The sequence below is a fragment of the Ambystoma mexicanum genome, chromosome 14 (assembly GCF_040938575.1).
Source record: "Ambystoma mexicanum isolate Mex_15411 chromosome 14, UKY_AmexF1_1, whole genome shotgun sequence".
Lineage (NCBI taxonomy): Eukaryota > Metazoa > Chordata > Amphibia > Caudata > Ambystomatidae > Ambystoma > Ambystoma mexicanum.
In genome coordinates, this window is record NC_090940.1 from 12,311,451 (window position 1) to 12,329,486 (window position 18,036).

The following is an 18,036-nucleotide window of genomic DNA, read 5'->3' on the forward strand; positions in this document are numbered from 1 at the left end:
TACAGGGTCTCTCACTGAACACACTGAACCACGCTGGAGTTCGTTGTGTTGTACTGAGGGCCGATAGCTATCTGATTTTGCTCTGTTTTTGTAACTGGATTCAGTATAAAATAAAGTACTTTGTATGTTCCTTTGTAACCCGTGTTCGGTGTATTTCCTTTTGGGGTACTCAGCCTAGATATTCTTTTTCTGTTTTCACACAGGGATTACTGCGTATTCCAGGTGTGAGTTCTCATGCTACGCAGGGATTAATGTGTATTCCAGGTGTGTGCTCTCAAACTAGCAGGGATTAATGTGTACTCCAGGTGTGAGTTCTCAGGCTACGCAGGGATTAATGCGTATTCCAGCTGTGAGTTCTCAAGCTAGCGGGGAGTAATGTGTATTCCAGGTGTGTAATTCTCAGGCTACACAGGGATTAATGTGTATTCCAAGTGTGAGTTCTCAGGCTACGCAGGGAATTAATGTGTATTCCAGGTGTGAGTTATCAGGCTACGCAGGGATTGATGTGTATTCCAGGTGTGAGTTCTCAGGCTACGCGGGGGATTAATGTGTATTCCAGGTGTGAGTTCTCAAACTAGCAGGGATTAATGTGTATTCCAGTTGTGAGTTCTCAGGCTATGCAGGGATTAGTGCATATTCCAGGTGTGAGTTCTCAGGCTATGCAGGGATTAACGTGTATTCCAGGTGTGTGCTCTGAAGCTGCGCAGGGATTATTGCATACTTCAGGTGTGAGCTTTCAGGCTATGGAGGGGATTAATGCGTATTCCAGGTGTGAGCTCTCAGGCTACGCAGGGATTAATGCATATTCCAGGTGTGAGTTCTCAGGCTACATGGGGATTATTGCATATTCCAGGTGTGAGCTCTCAAGCTACGCAGGGATTAATGCGTATTCCAGGTGTTAGTTCTCAGGCTACGCGGGGGATTAATGCGTATTCCAGGTGTGAGCTCTCAAACTACGCGGGGATTAATGTGTATTCCAGGTGTGAGTTCTCAGGGTATGCAGGGGTTAATGTGTATTCCAGGTGTGAGATCTCAGGCTATGCGGGATTAATGTGTATTCCAGGTGTGAGTTCTCAGGCTACGCGGGGATTAATGTGTATTCCAGGTGTGTGCTCTCAAGCTAGCGGGGATTAATGTGTATTCCAGGTGTGAGCTCTCAGGCTACGCAGGTATTAATGCATATTTCAGGTGTGAGTTCTCAAACTAGTGGGGAGTAATGTGTATTCCGGGTGTGATTTCTCAGGCTATGCAGGGATTAATATGTATTCCAGGTGTGAGTTCTCAGGCTATGCGGGGGATAAATGTGGATTCCAGGTGTGAGTTCTCAGGCTACTCTGGGATTAATGTGTATTCCAGGTGTGAGCTCTCAAAATACACTGGGATTAATGTGTATTCCAGGTGTGAGTTCTCAAACTAGCAGGGATTAATGTGTATTCCAGTTGTGAGTTCTCAGGCTACGCAGGGATTAGTGCGTATTCCAGGTGTGAGTTCTCAGGCTACGCAGTGATTAACGTGTATTCCAGGTGTGTGCTCTGAACCTACGCTGGGATTATTGCATATTCCAGGTGTGAGCTCTCAGGCTACGCAGGAGATTAATTTGTATTCCAGGTGTGAGCTCTCAGGCTATTCAGGGATTAATGCGTATTCCAGGTGTTAGTTCTCAGGCTACGCAGGGGATTAATGCATATTCCAGGTGTGAACTCTCAAACTACACGGTGATTAATGTGTATTCCAGGTGTGAGTTCTCAGGCTATGCATGGATTAATGTGTATTCCAGGTGTGTGCTCTCAAGCCAGCGGGGATTAATTTGTATTCCAGGTGTGAGCTCTCAGGCTATGCAGGGATTACTGCGTATTCCAGGTGCGAGTTCTCAGGCTATGCAGGGATTAATGTGTATTCCAGGTGTGTGCTCTCAAGATAGCGGGGATTAATGTGTATTCCAGGTGTGAGTTCTCAGGCTATGCAGGGATTAATGCATATTCCAGGTGTGAGTTCTCAAGCTAGCGGGGAGTAATGTGTATTCCAGGTGTGATTTCTCAGGCTATGCAGGAATTAATGTCTATTCCAGGTGTGGTTCTCAGGCTACTCGGGGATTAATGTGAATTCCAGGTGTGAGTTCTCAAGCTACGCAGGGGATTAATGCCTATTCCAGGTGTGAGCTCTCAGGCTACGCAGGGATTAATGCATATTTCAGGTGTGAGTTCTCAGGCTACGTGGGGATTATTGCGTATTCCAAGTAGGAGCTCTCAGGCTACGTGTGGGATTAATGCATATCCAGATGTGAGCTCTCACGCTATGCCGGGATTAATGTGTATTCCAGGTGTGAGCTCTCAGGCTATGCAGGATTAATGTGTATTCCAGGTGTGAGCTCTCAGGCTATGTGGGGATTCATGCATATTCCAGGTCTGAGCTCTCAGGCTGCTCTGGGATTAAAGCCTATTCCAGGTGTGAGCTCTCAGGCTACGCGGGGGATTAATGCATATTCCAGGTGTGAGCTCTCAAGCTACACAGGGATTCATGTGTATTCCAGGTGTGAGCTCTCAGGCTATGCAGGGATTAATGTGTATTCCAGGTGTGAGCTCTCAGGCTATGCGGGGGATTAATGCATATTCCAGGTGTGAGCTCTCAAGCTACACAGGGATTCATGTGTATTCCAGGTGTGAGCTCTCAGGCTATGCAGGGATTAATGTGTATTCCAGGTGTGAGCTCTCAGGCTATGTGGGGATTCATGCATATTCCAGGTGTGTGCTCTCAGGCTATGTGTGGATTCATGCATATTCCAGGTGTGAGCTCTCAGGCTACGCTGGGGATTAATGCGTATTCCAGGTGTGAGCTCTCAGGCTATGCAGGGATTAATGTGTATTCCAGGTTTGAGCTCTCAGGCTATGTGTGGATTCATGCATATTCCATGTGTGAGCTCTCAGGCTACGCTGGGGATTAATGTGTATTCCAGGTGTGAGTTCTCAGGCTACACAGGGGATTAATGCGTATTCCAGGTGTGAGCTCTCAAACTACGCAGGGGATTAATGCCTATTCCAGGTATGAGCTCTCAGGCTACGTGGGGGATTAATGTGTATTCCAGGTGTGAGCTCTCAAGATACGCGGGGATTAATGTGTATTCCAGGTGTGAGCTCTCAAACTAGCAGAGATTAATGTGTATTCCAGGTGTGAGCTCTCATGCTACGTGGGGATTAATGCATATTCCAGGTGTGAGCTCTCAAGCTACACAGGGATTCATGTGTATTCCAGGTGTGAGCTCTCAGGCTATGCAGGGATTACTGTGTATTCCAGGTGTGAGCTCTCAGGCTATGTGGGGATTCATGCATATTCCAGGTGTGAGCTCTCAGGCTATGTGGGGATTCATGCATATTCCAGGTGTGAGCTCTCAGGCTACGCTGGGGATTAATGCGTATTCCAGGTGTGAGCTCTCAGGCTATGCAGGGATTAATGTGTATTCCAGGTTTGAGCTCTCAGGCTACGTGGGGATTCATGCGTATTCCATGTGTGAGATCTCAGGGGACTCTGGGATTAAAGCGTATTCCAGGTGTGAGCTCTTAGGCTACGCGGGGGATTAATGCATATTCCAGGTGTGAGCTCTCAAGCTATGCAGGGATTCATGTGTATTCCAGGTGTGAGTTCTCAGGCTACGCAGGGATTAATGTGTATTCCAGGTGTGTGCTGTCAAACTAGCAGGGATTAATGTGTATTCCAGGTGTGAGCTCTCAGGCTATGCAGGTGTCGAAGTAGAAAGCATATTGTGCCTCCTATTGTAATAAATATATTAATATTGGCCTACGCCAAGCTGCTCGAAAGTCGCTTGCGAAAGAAATCTGTGTTGCAAGGTCCTGACCCTAAATCCATGTAAGCCGCCATTTTAGATCAAACCGCCATTTTAGGATTTGTTGTGTAAAAGTCACCCTGTGAGCTAAAATTGTGGACGACGTCATTCCACAATACAACATGGCCGTCTTGACCTCTGTACATAGCTAATGTGCAGCTTGCCTACGGGCCACTTGTTGAGGTCGTGAACTGCGACCTTGTCCTTTGTTGACCTATGTGTAGAAGGATTACTCGTGCAATGAAACTAATCCACGAGCATATGTTGAGACACTGTATTCAAATACTGAACGAAGAACATCTGTTTGAACTACATTGTATTAATGTTTAAGAAGGCCTGCATGGAAAACTCTAGAATACACAGTTATTGCATATGCTTGTTGATACATGTATTAAAGGCATACCAATTATATGCGGTTATTTGAGACTTGGCACGAACCCTAGATCGGTGATGTATTAAAAGGAATATTAACCCGAAGTGGGGCTGGACATCGCACCCACTAAATGTATAAAATGCGAATGCATTCTAATGTACAGGGTCTCTCACTGAACACACTGAACCACGCTGGAGTTCGTTGTGTTGTACTGAGGGCCGATAGCTATCTGATTTTGCTCTGTTTTTGTAACTGGATTCAGTATAAAATAAAGTACTTTGTATGTTCCTTTGTAACCCGTGTTCGGTGTATTTCCTTTTGGGGTACTCAGCCTAGATATTCTTTTTCTGTTTTCACACAGGGATTACTGCGTATTCCAGGTGTGAGTTCTCATGCTACGCAGGGATGAATGTGTATTCCAGGTGTGTGCTCTCAAGCTAGCAGGGATTAATGTGTATTCCAGGTGTGAGTTCTCAGGCTACGCAGGGAATTAATGTGTATTCCAGGTGTGAGTTATCAGGCTACGCAGGGATTGATGTGTATTCCAGGTGTGAGTTCTCAGGCTACGCGGGGGATTAATGTGTATTCCAGGTGTGAGCTCTCAAGATACACTGGGATTAATGCAGGTGTGAGTTCTCAAACTAGCAGGGATTAATGTGTATTCCAGTTGTGAGTTCTCAGGCTATGCAGGGATTAGTGCATATTCCAGGTGTGAGTTCTCAGGCTATGCAGGGATTAACGTGTATTCCAGGTGTGTGCTCTGAAGCTGCGCAGGGATTATTGCATATTCCAGGTGTGAGTTCTCAGGCTATGCAGGAATTAACGTGTATTCCAGGTGTGTGCTCTGAAGCTGCGCAGGGATTATTGCGTATTTCATGTGTGAGCTTTCAGGCTATGTAGGGGATTAATGCGTATTCCAGGTGTGAGCTCTCAGGCTACGCAGGGATTAATGCATATTCCAGGTGTGAGTTCTCAGGCTACATGGGGATTATTGCGTAGTCCAGGTGTGAGCTCTCAAGCTACGCAGGGATTAATGCGTATTCCAGGTGTTAGTTCTCAGGCTACGCGGGGGATTAATGCGTATTCCAGGTGTGAGCTCTCAAACTACGCGGGGATTAATGTGTATTCCAGGTGTGAGTTCTCAGGGTATGCAGGGGTTAATGTGTATTCCAGGTGTGAGTTCTCAGGCTATGCTGGATTAATGTGTATTCCAGGTGTGAGTTCTCAGGCTACGCGGGGATTAATGTGTATTCCAGGTGTGTGCTCTCAAGCTAGCGGGGATTAATGTGTATTCCAGGTGTGAGCTCTCAGGCTACGCAGGTATTAATGCATATTTCAGGTGTGAGTTCTCAAACTAGTGGGGAGTAATGTGTATTCCGGGTGTGATTTCTCAGGCTATGCAGGGATTAATATGTATTCCAGGTGTGAGTTCTCAGGCTATGCGGGGGATAAATGTGGATTCCAGGTGTGAGTTCTCAGGCTACGTGTTAGGCAGAAACCTGTGCAGTTCCCTTGGGGAACACTGCAAAAGATTTAAGACTACAGGTAGAGCAGTAAACCCCTTTGGTAGCAGTCTGTACCACCCAGATTTACCTGGTAGCTGTGGCTGAGCAGTCAGACTTCTCTCAAGAAGAGTTAGGCAGTATGCAAAGTATACACAATATGTACTCAGACACAATAGCACAAGCAAACACTGACCAGAGCTTGGTTTCAAAAGTATATAGTTATTTATTTAAAATACACATAAGTTAAAAACACTCTAGCAAAATATAGTAAAAACACTTCAAACACAGTTATAATGAAAGCAGTTCCAACCCTTACTCCTATCTAGATAACTCTAAGTTAACACCACATAATTAAACCAGAGGTGAGCGCTTAACGTTAGATGACACTCTAGTAGGTTCAAGAAAGGGGTAAAAAGAAACAGGAATGGGTTAAACACACCACTCTAAGGTCCAGAACACTTGCAATAGACTCACAGAAGCACAAAGTCACAGGTGAGCAAAAGTCACTAGGCAGGGCCCACTCTTAGAGTAGTCGGAGCGAAAATGTGCCCAAGATCACACTGTTGTTAAGGATTCAAAGAGTTAGAAAGAGTTTAGAGTGGCTTAGAAAGTTTAGCCAGGGTGTCCCAGGCACTCCCAGGTTCGAAAGCCGGGGGCTAAATCTACCCCGTACAGTCGGTGGCAAGGGAAGCCAGGCGGAACACGGTACCTTAAGTGGAAAGGATCCTCCAGCGGTGGCAGTTGTTCCAGGCAGTGGCAGCAAGGCTCGACGTCGGTCAGGGGAGAAGAAGTTCTCGCTGAAGAGCAGAAGAAGAAGGTCGTTGCACTGCCCGGGAAGAAACCAGCCGCGGAGTCCTCCGGTTAAAGGGTTGTACCGACTTTCGTGGTTGGGGTAAAAGTGGTGGGGTTCCGGTTGCCGGGGTGCTTGGCACTGGCAAGGCGGCCACGAGATACCTCGAGAAGCGAAAAGCAGGCGAAAACTGGTTGTCCCCACCAGTCAAGGGAAGGAGCCACTCCGTTAAGAGTTCTCCTCGGTCGTCGGGAAAAGTGGTGAGACGGTTCAGCAGGGCTCCACCGGGTGGTGTCGTCGAAGCAGGTCGGCTCAGCTCTTCCCTCGTCGGATTCTTGGTCCTGTGGCGACTTCTGAAGTTCCAGTCCCCAAAGCCCTGCTTTTATGCAGCAAACCCCCATTCACCCAGCCTAGCTGTCACTCAAACATGCTAAGTGGTGAGCCGGCCGGCTCACCACTTGGGCCAATCAGGACGGAGTGCGACTTGAGTTACCTAGGTAACTCAGTCCAGGGTGCCTAAACCCCCCTCCACCCCTCCTAAGTACCCCAGACAGAGTGGCACCACTTTGGAGGGCTTCTGTGGAGAAGCCCGCCAAAAGTGGAACAAAGGGCTCCACTTTGGGTCAGAGTTACAGAGGCGAACACCAACGCCATTTTAGAATCAAGTTTTGGCAAAAAATCCCAACCGGAGTTATAAAAATAAATATATAAACCGGTGGTATGTTTAAGGCTACCGTAAATAAATAATTAAATGTGTTAGCCTAAAACAATGGGAAATCCCATAGGAAAATATTCGCGGTCGAATATAAAACGTAGTTTCCACTGCCACCAGCCAAAACACGATCAGGGGGGACGGAGACGTGCCCCCTCGACTAACAGACCCTGGGGCAATCGAATTGCCCCAGCCAGTACGTCCACAATATGATGGTTTGTACTGGTTCTGTTCAGGATTCAAGACTAGCAAAGTCTTTGGTGACTTTACATGCCCTGGGAGACAGTAGTCAGTCCCAGGGTATGGAGTCTATGTTGGGGAGTCCCTAGGACACCCCTGGGTCACGGCACAGAGGGTGCTGTGTAACCCACATCACAAAAATACATGAGGCCCTATGGAGTAAAAGACCCCATAGCCCATTCAACACAAGGTTTGTCCAAGATAACACAGTTCAACATGTCTAAGAGTGAGGGTAAAAGAGTCTCACTCTTGGCAGGAGAAAAAATTAAACCCCAGAAATCCAGCAAAGCTGCTGGGGGACTCACTAGGGAGGGAAATTCAGCCTAAACAGAGAATTCTCCCTAACACTCGCCCCCCCCAGACTAAGGGACAGGAGGATTTAATCCACTCCTGGATGAACCTCATACCTCTAGTCGATGATATACATCCTAGAGAGTCCATCAGCATTTTGATGGTGACACCCTGACCTGTGCTCAATGGTGAAATCAAACCCTTGCAGGCAGATTGACCATCTCAATAGTTTTGGATTTTCCCCTTTCATTTGCATTAACCATCTCAAGGGTTGGTGGTCAGTCTGAATAACAAAAGTAGAACCATACAAGTATGGCCTAAACTTCTTCAGTGCCCACACAATAGCAAAGCATTCTCTTTCGATAGTTGCCCACCTTGTCTCAGGATCCTTCAGTTTCCTACTGATGAAGCAAATGGGGTGCTCCCTACCCTTCTCATCCAGTTGGCTTAGAACTGCACCTATACCTACATTGGAAGCATCAGTTTGTACAATGAAAGGCTGGTGGTAGTCAGGAGCTCTCAATACTGGAGCTTGGCAAAGAGCTCTCTTCAGTTTTTCAAAGGCCTGATTGCACTCCTCATTCCATTTTACCTTTTTAGGGAATTTGGGAGAGGAGATTACATTCAGTGGAGAAGCTATGGTCCCATAGTTCTCAATGAAATTCCTGTAATATCCAGTGAGGCCTAGAAAAGCTCTCACTTGGGTTTGAGTAGTTGGTGTTGTCCAATTTTGCACAGCTTCAATCTTGCTGGGCAAAGGCCTTATTTCTCCACCTCCTACCTCATGTCCAAGGTAGACCACTTTACTTTGACCAATCTGGCACTTACTGGCTTTGATTGTCAAATGGGCCTGTTCCAGAGCCTGCAACACATGTCCTAGGTGGTTCACATGTTCTTCCCAGGAGTGGCTGAAGACTGCAATGTCATCCAAGTATGCCATGCAGAAATCTTCCATCCCAGCCAGAACTTGGTTCACCATCCTTTGGAATGTGGCAGGTGCATTTTTTAGTCCAAAAGGCATGACCTTAAACTGGTACAAGCCAACTGGGGTTGAAAATGCAGTTTTCTCCTTGGCATGGTCTGTCAGGGCTATTTGCCAATAGCCTGACGTCAGGTCAAATGTGCTGAGGTACTTGGCTGCACCAAGTTTATCCACCAACTCATCTGTCCTGGGCAAAGGGTGGGCATCAGTCTTGGTGACTGCATTTAGAGCTCTATAGTCCACACAGAATCTCAAATCTTTGGATCCTGCCTTTGGTACTAACACAACTGGGCTAGACCATGGACTAGTAGAGGGCTCTATTACCCCGAGATCAAGCATCTTCTTGACCTCTCCTTTGATGTGGGCTCTGATATGTTCTGACATTCTGTATCCTCTGCTTTTGACTGGCAGACAGTCACCAGTGAGTATCTCATGCTGGCCCCAAGGGGTCAAGCCTGGTGACAGTGAGAACAGGGAGGCAAACTGATTTAACATAGATTTGCACTCCTCTTGTTGCTCAGGTGTCAGGTCTGAAGAGAGGTTGACTCCTTCAACTTTCTCATCTAAAGGCACACCTCTGAGAAGATCAGGGAGAGATTCACTCTCTTCTTCCTCTGCAGCTGAAGCTAGAAGCAAGGCTCCTACATCAGGTCTGGAGATGTATGCTTTTAGTCGGTTGGTGTGGAAGACTCTAGGAGCTTCCCTGGGTCTGCCCAGATCCACCAGATAGTTGACCTCTCCAAGTTTTCCCACAACCTTGAAGGGTCCCATCCATTTGTCTTGCAAGGCCCTCTGCCTTGTTGGGAGCATAACTAGAACTAGCTGGTCTTGAGTAAACTCAACCATGTTAGCCTTCTGGTCGTGCCAATGTTTGACCAGGGCTTGACCAGCTTTCAAGTTGTCACTTGCTTCTGCCATCATGTGTGACATTCTCCTCCGGAGACCTATCACATAGTCAGTCACTCTGACTGGCTTGAGGGGAGGAGCACCTTCCAATCCCTCCTTAATCAGGGCCAATGGACCTCTGACTGGATGGCCATAGAGAAGCTCAAAGGGAGAATAACCTACTCCCTCCTGAGGGACTTCTCTATAAGCAAAGAGAAGGCATGGCAGTAGAAGGTCCCACTTTTTCTTAAGGGGTTCTTCTAAAGCACCTATCATGCTCTTCATGGTTCTGTTAAACCTTTCAACCAACCCGTTTGTCTGAGGGTGGTATGCGGTTGAGAACTTGTAGGTAACTCCACAGGTTTTCCACATGGCTTTCATGTAGTGGGACATAAAGTTTGACCCCCTGTCAGAGATTACCTCCTTAGGAAACCCAACCCTGGTAAAAATACCAAGGAGGGCCTTAGCCACAGCCGGAGCTGTAACAGTCCTCATAGGAATTGCCTCAGGGTACCTAGTAGCATGGTCTACTACAACAAGGATAAACCTGTTGCCTGAGGAGGTTGGGGGATCAAGGGGACCAACAATGTCAATCCCTACCCTCTCAAATGGGACTCCCACAACTGGGAGAGGCACTAAAGGTGCCACATTCTTGGAACCAACCTTACCAGAAGTCTGGCAGGTATGGCAGCTCTTACAATATCTATCTACTTCAGCCCCCATCTTTGGCCAATAAAAGTAGAGTGAGAGCCTTTCCTTGGTCTTCTTGAAACTCAAGTGACCAGCCAAAGGTATCTCATGGGCTAGTTGTAAGAACTGTTGTCTGTTCTCTTGTGGGACTACAAGGCGTTTGTAGTCTCCAGGTTCAGACTCAGTGGGTTCACTGTAGAAGAGGCCATCTTCCCAGTGCAACCTATACTTCCCAGGCTCTTGCCCATCAGCTTGAGAAGCTGCCTGGTGGCGGAGACCTTCCAGAGTTGGACATTCTCTTTGCCCCTTACGAAAAGCTGCCCTGCTAGGCCCACCTTCTGCCAGTAAAGACTGCAGCTCAGGATGGTCCTCAGGGTCCAAATCTCCAATAAGGTTGGGGCCTCCTTCTAGCTCTTCCTCAGAGTCTAGCTCAACCACACAGGGTTGTACCTCCCTCTCAGCCTCAGCTGGAGGTGGAGTTACAGGTGTAACTTTGGACAACCTAGGGGAAGTCCTTGTTGGAAGCACTGGAGTGCTTGCTGCTGGCTTTTTCCTAGGAGTCTTGGGTTGCCCCTTTGCTCCTGATCTGGTAGTTACTGCAGTAAGTTGCTCCAGTGGTAGAGGAGTGATTTCTGTCATCATCTCCTGAGATAACCCTCTCAGGGTTTTCTCCCTTGCAGGTTTGGTGAGTTCCTGGAACCTTTTGCTAGGCGGTCTGGGGGTATGAGATACAACTCCAAGAGCTTTGAGGTCATTACCCAACAGAACCCTACCTGGCACTTCACATTGTACACTGACAGGTATTTTTACAGCCATATCATTACATTGGATGAGAACTGGTAACTGGGGACACATCTGCACAGGCCCACCAGCTAACTTGGTGAGGCATTTGGGTGCCTTAGCAACATCCTCTGCCTTGAAAAATGATTCATCCACCACAGTTATGCTGGCTCCAGTGTCCCTAATGGCAGGAGTCTCCTGACCATTCACCTGGACACTGTCCTTATAATACTCTTTAGTATTATCTGGGATAGAGTTATAGACATCTAAATTCTGTTGCTCCCACAACCCCAGAGAGACTAAAGAAACACTAGCTGAGACTCCAGTGGGTTCATCAGCTAGTAATAGAAAGTTTCCACTTGCCATTTGTACTTCCTCTTCTGGAGCGAAGGCTAAGGAGGCAAGCTGGACCCCTGAAGGTTTACCCTTACATCTGGGATCTCCTTTCACATGGTCAGTAGCCTTACAAACAAAGCATGAGCCAAAGGCTCGCTGGAATGGAGGCTTGTTCTGACCTCCTTCTGGTCTGGGACCAGAAGGTACACTAGCCTGATTTGGTTTCCCTTGGGGCTTACCCTTATAGTTTTGTTTGGGGCCCTCTTTGGAATTTGTAGTATTAGAATTCTCTTTGGAGTCCTTTTTTGACTGTTTCTCCCCATCCTTCTTCTGAGTTACCCCAGAATCCTTGTGAGTGGCCCTGTTGGCAACCCACAAGTCAGCAGCCTTAGCTAGTTTCCGGGAATCCAATTCCCTGGAATCAGCCAAGTGTTGTCTGAGCTCAGGAGAGCAGGCATCATAAATAGTCTCCAACATAAACAAATTCTTCATACCTTCATAAGTGTTCACCTTGTAACCCTTAATCCATCCCTCTAAGTTTTTCAAACATTCACTCACCCAGGTAGCCCAAGGGGTACCATCATGCTTTTTGAGGTTCCTAAACCTCTTAAGATACTGGGAAGGGGTCTTCCCAAACCTAGCTATCAAAGCTAGTTTCACACATTCATAGTCCTTCCTATCCTCCTCCCCCATCTCCATTACCACATCAGTTGCAACAGGGGGAAGCCTAGAGAACAACCAGGTGAGTAAGTCATTTCCTGTGATGTTCTGGAGCCCATGATTATATTCAAACAGAGACAACCAATCCAACACATCCAACTTAGGCTCATACATACCAACCAATTCTTTAGGCATCCGGGGTCTTTTAGGACTGGAACTTCTAGAGGAGCCAGAGAGAGAAACATTCTCAACAGATAATTTCTTCATTTCTAAGTCATACTTGAGCTCCATTTCCCTTAGCCTTAGTTCTTTGTCAGTTTGAGCATTAAGTTTCTTATACTCCAATTCTAGCTTCATTTTCTCCAGTTCAAAGTACTGAGGACTAAATGTGGGACCTGGTAAAGGTCCAGTAGGCACAGCAGGTAGAGCAGGCAGAGGCCTAGGGGGGACAGTTACAACAGCCTCACCCTCCTCTTCTGACTCTTCCTCAGAATCATCAACATTTTGCTCCATGTTAATTTCAACACTGTCATCTACAGTTGCTGGAGTGGTAGGTTCCTCTGAACCATCACCCAGACTTTGGTTAGCTAACAATCTTTCAATCAGCTCCATTTTCTTGCCCTTAGTCAGGAGATCCTTATGTTTACAGAGCACTCTTAAACAATCAGCAGTTTTGGCTGCAAGGGACTCTTGACTATAGCTTTCTATAACTGACATGTTAGAGGTTTTACTTTTTCAGTGCTAAGCTTTGTGGTTAGTTGCACTAAGGTATCTAAAGCACAATAAAATGTATACTCAATACAAATCCCACCGCTGTACACCAGTGTTAGGCAGAAACCTGTGCAGTTCCCTTGGGGAACACTGCAAAAGATTTAAGACTACAGGTAGAGCAGTAAACCCCTTTGGTAGCAGTCTGTACCACCCAGATTTACCTGGTAGCTGTGGCTGAGCAGTCAGACTTCTCTCAAGAAGAGTTAGGCAGTATGCAAAGTATACACAATATGTACTCAGACACAATAGCACAAGCAAACACTGACCAGAGCTTGGTTTCAAAAGTATATAGTTATTTATTTAAAATACACATAAGTTAAAAACACTCTAGCAAAATATAGTAAAAACACTTCAAACACAGTTATAATGAAAGCAGTTCCAACCCTTACTCCTATCTAGATAACTCTAAGTTAACACCACATAATTAAACCAGAGGTGAGCGCTTAACGTTAGATGACACTCTAGTAGGTTCAAGAAAGGGGTAAAAAGAAACAGGAATGGGTTAAACACACCACTCTAAGGTCCAGAACACTTGCAATAGACTCACAGAAGCACAAAGTCACAGGTGAGCAAAAGTCACTAGGCAGGGCCCACTCTTAGAGTAGTCGGAGCGAAAATGTGCCCAAGATCACACTGTTGTTAAGGATTCAAAGAGTTAGAAAGAGTTTAGAGTGGCTTAGAAAGTTTAGCCAGGGTGTCCCAGGCACTCCCAGGTTCGAAAGCCGGGGGCTAAATCTACCCCGTACAGTCGGTGGCAAGGGAAGCCAGGCGGAACACGGTACCTTAAGTGGAAAGGATCCTCCAGCGGTGGCAGTTGTTCCAGGCAGTGGCAGCAAGGCTCGACGTCGGTCAGGGGAGAAGAAGTTCTCGCTGAAGAGCAGAAGAAGAAGGTCGTTGCACTGCCCGGGAAGAAACCAGCCGCGGAGTCCTCCGGTTAAAGGGTTGTACCGACTTTCGTGGTTGGGGTAAAAGTGGTGGGGTTCCGGTTGCCGGGGTGCTTGGCACTGGCAAGGCGGCCACGAGATACCTCGAGAAGCGAAAAGCAGGCGAAAACTGGTTGTCCCCACCAGTCAAGGGAAGGAGCCACTCCGTTAAGAGTTCTCCTCGGTCGTCGGGAAAAGTGGTGAGACGGTTCAGCAGGGCTCCACCGGGTGGTGTCGTCGAAGCAGGTCGGCTCAGCTCTTCCCTCGTCGGATTCTTGGTCCTGTGGCGACTTCTGAAGTTCCAGTCCCCAAAGCCCTGCTTTTATGCAGCAAACCCCCATTCACCCAGCCTAGCTGTCACTCAAACATGCTAAGTGGTGAGCCGGCCGGCTCACCACTTGGGCCAATCAGGACGGAGTGCGACTTGAGTTACCTAGGTAACTCAGTCCAGGGTGCCTAAACCCCCCTCCACCCCTCCTAAGTACCCCAGACAGAGTGGCACCACTTTGGAGGGCTTCTGTGGAGAAGCCCGCCAAAAGTGGAACAAAGGGCTCCACTTTGGGTCAGAGTTACAGAGGCGAACACCAACGCCATTTTAGAATCAAGTTTTGGCAAAAAATCCCAACCGGAGTTATAAAAATAAATATATAAACCGGTGGTATGTTTAAGGCTACCGTAAATAAATAATTAAATGTGTTAGCCTAAAACAATGGGAAATCCCATAGGAAAATATTCGCGGTCGAATATAAAACGTAGTTTCCACTGCCACCAGCCAAAACTCGATCAGGGGGGACGGAGACGTGCCCCCTCGACTAACAGACCCTGGGGCAATCGAATTGCCCCAGCCAGTACGTCCACAATATGATGGTTTGTACTGGTTCTGTTCAGGATTCAAGACTAGCAAAGTCTTTGGTGACTTTACATGCCCTGGGAGACAGTAGTCAGTCCCAGGGTATGGAGTCTATGTTGGGGAGTCCCTAGGACACCCCTGGGTCACGGCACAGAGGGTGCTGTGTAACCCACATCACAAAAATACATGAGGCCCTATGGAGTAAAAGACCCCATAGCCCATTCAACACAAGGTTTGTCCAAGATAACACAGTTCAACATGTCTAAGAGTGAGGGTAAAAGAGTCTCACTCTTGGCAGGAGAAAAAATTAAACCCCAGAAATCCAGCAAAGCTGCTGGGGGACTCACTAGGGAGGGAAATTCAGCCTAAACAGAGAATTCTCCCTAACACTACTCTGGGATTAATGTGTATTCCAGGTGTGAGCTCTCAAAATACACTGGGATTAATGTGTATTCCAGGTGTGAGTTCTCAAACTAGCAGGGATTAATGTGTATTCCAGTTGTGAGTTCTCAGGCTACGCAGGGATTAGTGCGTATTCCAGGTGTGAGTTCTCAGGCTACGCAGTGATTAACGTGTATTCCAGGTGTGTGCTCTGAACCTACGCGGGGATTATTGCATATTCCAGGTGTGAGCTCTCAGGCTACGCAGGGGATTAATTCGTATTCCAGGTGTGAGCTCTCAGGCTATTCAGGGATTAATGCATATTCCAGGTGTGAGTTCTCAGGCTGCGTGGGGATTATTCCGTATTCCAGGTGTGAGCTCTCACGCTACGCAGGGAATAATGCGTATTCCAGGTGTTAGTTCTCAGGCTACGCAGGGGATTAATGCATATTCCAGGTGTGAACTCTCAAACTACACAGTGATTAATGTGTATTCCAGGTGTGAGTTCTCAGGCTATGCATGGATTAATATGTATTCCAGGTGTGTGCTCTCAAGCTAGCGGGGATTCATTTGTATTCCAGGTGTGAGCTCTCAGGCTATGCAGGGATTACTGCGTATTCCAGGTGCGAGTTCTCAGGCTATGCAGGGAATAATGTGTATTCCAGGTGTGTGCTCTCAAGATAGCGGGGATTAATGTGTATTCCAGGTGTGAGTTCTCAGGCTACGCAGGGATTAATGCATATTCCAGGTGTGAGTTCTCAAGCTAGCGGGGAGTAATGTGTATTCCAGGTGTGATTTCTCAGGCTATGCAGGAATTAATGTCTATTCCAGGTGTGGTTCTCAGGCTACTCGGGGATTAATGTGTATTCCAGGTGTGAGTTATCACGCTACGCGGGGGATTAATGCATATTCCAGGTATGAGCTCTCAAAATACACTGGGATTAATGTGTATTCCAGGTGTGAGTTCTCAAACTAGCAGAGATTGATGTATATTCCAGGTGTGAGCTCTCAGGCTACGCAGGGGATTAATGCGTATTCCAGGTGTGAGCACTCAAGATAGCGGGGATTGATGTGTATTACAGGTGTGAGCTCTCATGCTACGTAGAGGAGTAATGCCTATTCCAGGTGTGAGCTCTCAGGCTATGCAGGGAATTAATGCATATTCCAGGTGTGAGCTCTCAGACTAGGCAGGTATTAATGTGTATTCCAGGTGTGAGCTATCAGGCTAGGAGGGGATTAATGCGTATTCCAGGTGTGAGCTCTCAAGCTAGCGGGGATTAATGCCTACTCCAGGTGTGAATTCTAAGGCTCTGCGGGGGATTAAGGCGTTTTCCAGGTGTGAGCTCTCAGGCTACGCAGGGATTCATACGTAATCCAGGTGTGAGCTCTGAAGCTAGCAGTGATTCGTTTGTATTCCAGGTGTGAATTCTCAGGCTATGCAGGGGATTAATGTGTATTCCAGGTGTGAGTTCTCAGGTTACGCAGGGGATTAATGCGTATTCCAGGTGTGAGCTCTCAGGCTACACAGGGGATTAATGTGTATTCCAGGTGTGAGTTCTCAGGCTACATTGGGTTTTAATGCGTATTCCAGGTGTGAATTCTCAGGCTATGTGGGGATTAATGCGTATTCCAGGTGTGAGCTCTCAGGCTTGCAGGGGATTAATGCCTATTCCAGGTGTGAGCTCTCAGGCTGTGTGGGGATTAATGCGTATTCCAGGTGTGAGCTCTCAGGCTAGCTGGGGATTCATGCCTATTCCAGGTGTGAGCTCTCAGGCTGTGTGGGGATTAATGTGTATTCCAGGTGTGAGTTCTCAGGCTATGTAGGGATTAATGTGTATTCCAGGTTTGAGCTCTCAAACTAGCAGAGATTGATGTATATTCCAGGTGTGAGCTCTCAGGCTACGCAGGGGATTAATGCGTATTCCAGGTGTGAGCACTCAAGATAGCGGGGATTAATGCCTATTCCAGGTGTGAGCTCTCAGGCTGTGTGGGGATTAATTCGTATTCCAGGCTTGGAGTTATGGTGCCAAGCAACAGTGTCCCAGGCAAAATCCTCGGCAATTACCAAATATTCCTCCCAGCTAAAAGCAGTTTGAGGCATAGACATGACCCCACAAGTCTTAGGGTTAGGTGGGGCATGCCCAAGAGCTTGGAGAGCACGCTTAGTCCGAGGTTCCCCCCTCGCTATGCCCAAGGTGCTCGGACTACATCTCTCCTCTGGGAACGCGCTGACTCCTTCCCATAAGGATATCCAATATAGACCTGGCCTTCCTTGGGCAGCTTGTGCAGCTACATGCCAGGAGAAATGTAAGTGATGATGATGGCAGGACACTTTTGTTTCCTCGCGTAGTAGCGTAATAGTGGATTGCAGCTGTGGCTTTAAAAAAAGTACTTCCGAGCACCGAGCAGCATGCTCGAACTCCCAGCGGGCTTACACTCCCACACCCTTCATCCCTCGTGAACTTTGGTGAGTCTTGTTCGCAGCTTTGATATATGATATGATATTATATGGCATTTATAACGTGCCGATACGCAAGTGTTTCAAGGCGCGACGAGGCAGGGGAGGGGAAAAAGAGGGAGGACAGAGACAGAGATCCTACTAGGCCAGGTGACGTTGAGATCGTGAAAGTGCAGGCAGGGGGAAGGAGAAATGTGCAGGGGGAAGGGGCGGGAACAGTGCAGTACATAGAATAACAGTAAGATAAATAAGGACAATAAATAAAAGTGCGGCCAGCTGGTGGCAAGTGCAAGGGTAAGTGCAGCCATCAGATGTCAACTGCTAGTAGGGGCTGTAGGCATTCAGAACAGTCCCTGAGTTCAAGGGGGGCAGTGCAGGTGTGCAAATGGCGGGGAGGGGACCTGGGCCTGAGATCAGAGGGCAGTCAGGTAACCAGTGCAGTTTCAGATTCAGCCAGGAGATCAGCAGGGGAGAGGAGAAGAGAAAGCAAAAGCAAAGATGAAGGTCTTGAGGTGCTTCCAGAACCAGAGATGGATCTCCTCAAGTTTCAGAGGGCCAGGGAGGCTGTTCC